Raw genomic sequence first — 2,220 nt, 5'->3', positions numbered from 1 at the left:
GGGTGGGTTAAAAATGGAGAATTGGTACTAGTTTGGGGGGTAGAATTTTATTGGTGAGGGACCAACAGATGGCATAACGGGTAAGTCACTGGAGTCCCACATAGTCGACCATAGTTTGAAGCCTGGATCCAATGGCTTAAAACTCATGCCAGGTGCATGAGTGTGCACATGCCCAAAAATCCCACGAGGAGACTGAGAAAGAAGAGATTGCAGCGTGGCCATCCCCTTCCAAGGGGGTGATTTCTTGCCTTTTGTTTGTCTGTCTCTCTGGCAAGTGCATGCACCCTATAGCAAAAATCTCTCCCTTAAAAAAAAAAAAAGAATTTTATTGGTACAGTGACTAGCTTACAGTCTTATAGTATGTGAGGATTATCTCTTATGTGTGTTTATTATCTTTTATCTCTCTCTTTCTGTTGATTTCATGCTTCTAGAGGGTTAGCATTATGCTTAATTTATGTTTGTATCACCCTTACTACGCCCAGGGCTCAGACTAATGGAGAAATGGATAAATGAAAGTACTAATGCATGATTTAGTGAGTCACTACATCAATGAATATATGAAAAAGCTACATAGGACAGTGCTAAGATGAGACCAAGATAAGTATTTCTCTGACTCAAACCTCCTGAAATGTAGTTCTCCTTAAAAGTTCCACTGTTCAAGGCTACCCAAGAATTCTGTTCCTAGGAAACAGGCCACTTGATCTTGTAAGGCCTTTTACATCTATTATTTTCCATTATGTGGGGTAAGAGACTTCATCATCTCTATCTAGGATGCTTTGAAATCTAAGCTAGGAGTAAATGCAGTCTCTTCTGAGTGAATGTATCCTCCCTCGGTGGACATAAGTCCCTCTCCTGCTTGGATGTGACCATGTTTTAGGTTCCAGATTCCATTCTGGGATCCTTCTGGATTGTTTTTCCTTTTCTATAATTGCAAATCACCACACTTTGTGGTTTATAGCATAATTATTATCTCATAGCTCTATGAGTTAGGATTCTGAAAGGACTCAGCTGATTTTTCTGTTCTTGGTCCCAAAAGGCCAAACTTATATGTGTTGACTGACCTCGGCTCATCTGGTAGCGCTGAGGGAGCATCTGCTTCCAGGGTCATGCAGACCATTGAAAGAATCTAATTCCTTGCAGGTGTAGAACTGAGGTACCTGGTTCCTTGCTGCTAGCTAGGGTGTGATTTTAGCTTCTAGAAACCACTCTCTGGTCCTTGTACATGTGTCTTTATATCTTAGAGCAGTAATTATATATTAATTTTTCTCACACTTGAAATCTCTTGGACATTCAGTCACGTTTCGCTAACTACCAAAGTAAGAAAACTATGTTTGAAAGATTTTGTGATTTCATTGGACCCACCTGGATAATCCAAGATATATTCCTTATTTTAAAAGTCCACTATATTTGTTTTCTTTACGTTGATTAATTGATTGATTGAGACAGATACAGACAAACAGGAAACTTCCCTGATGAGTCCTTGCCTTGCTGCAGTCCTACTTCAAGCCTTCCAGCCTTCCAGCCAGGATTACAAGTGCACCTGTGGATTTGGCTGGTGTGTATAGATTGACTTGGGACCAGGATTGTATGCTTTCCCATATTACTTCAATCTCACCCTTGTACCACCACGGCTGGGCCCACCGGAATCTTAATAATACCCGTCGAGCCTTTGTCATGTAACTCAAAATAGCCACAGGTCCAGGGATTAGGGTGTGAATATCTTTGCAGAGGGCATTCTCTACCTTAACTTCCATCTTTTGGGGCAGGTATGCTGGGGAGCAGATGAAGATAGTACAGATGCAGCAGCCCTCCCCTGGATGGCCACGCTGACTACAAGTCATGCCTTCTCTCTGCTAATACTGGCTGATTCAGTCTTGCAGCTTCCTGAGGCCCTGTCTCAGTTGTTCTCTTGCATTGTTAAGTACTCAGTGCTATTTCTGTTGCTTGTTGGCATTATCAGCACATATTTGACTATTCACCATATACCAGGTACCTGTAGTAGTCTTTGAGAAGAAAATTATACATTTCAAGAAATTTCTAATTTAGTAGATAAACATAAAAATGATTGGTTGTTTATGATACACCATTAAGTAATTTGCTAGGTTTCAAACGTGATGGACCGTGGAGACTCACATCAATGGCAGATGAGCCAGAAAAGAGTATTTTGGGTGCCAGTCATCATATGTAAGTGTCAAGAATTTTTTTTTTTTTTTTTTTTTT

Source organism: Tupaia chinensis, unplaced genomic scaffold (assembly GCF_000334495.1).
Source record: "Tupaia chinensis unplaced genomic scaffold, TupChi_1.0 Scaffold139431_1, whole genome shotgun sequence".
Taxonomy (NCBI): domain Eukaryota; kingdom Metazoa; phylum Chordata; class Mammalia; order Scandentia; family Tupaiidae; genus Tupaia; species Tupaia belangeri.
This window is presented reverse-complemented; position numbering follows the sequence as displayed.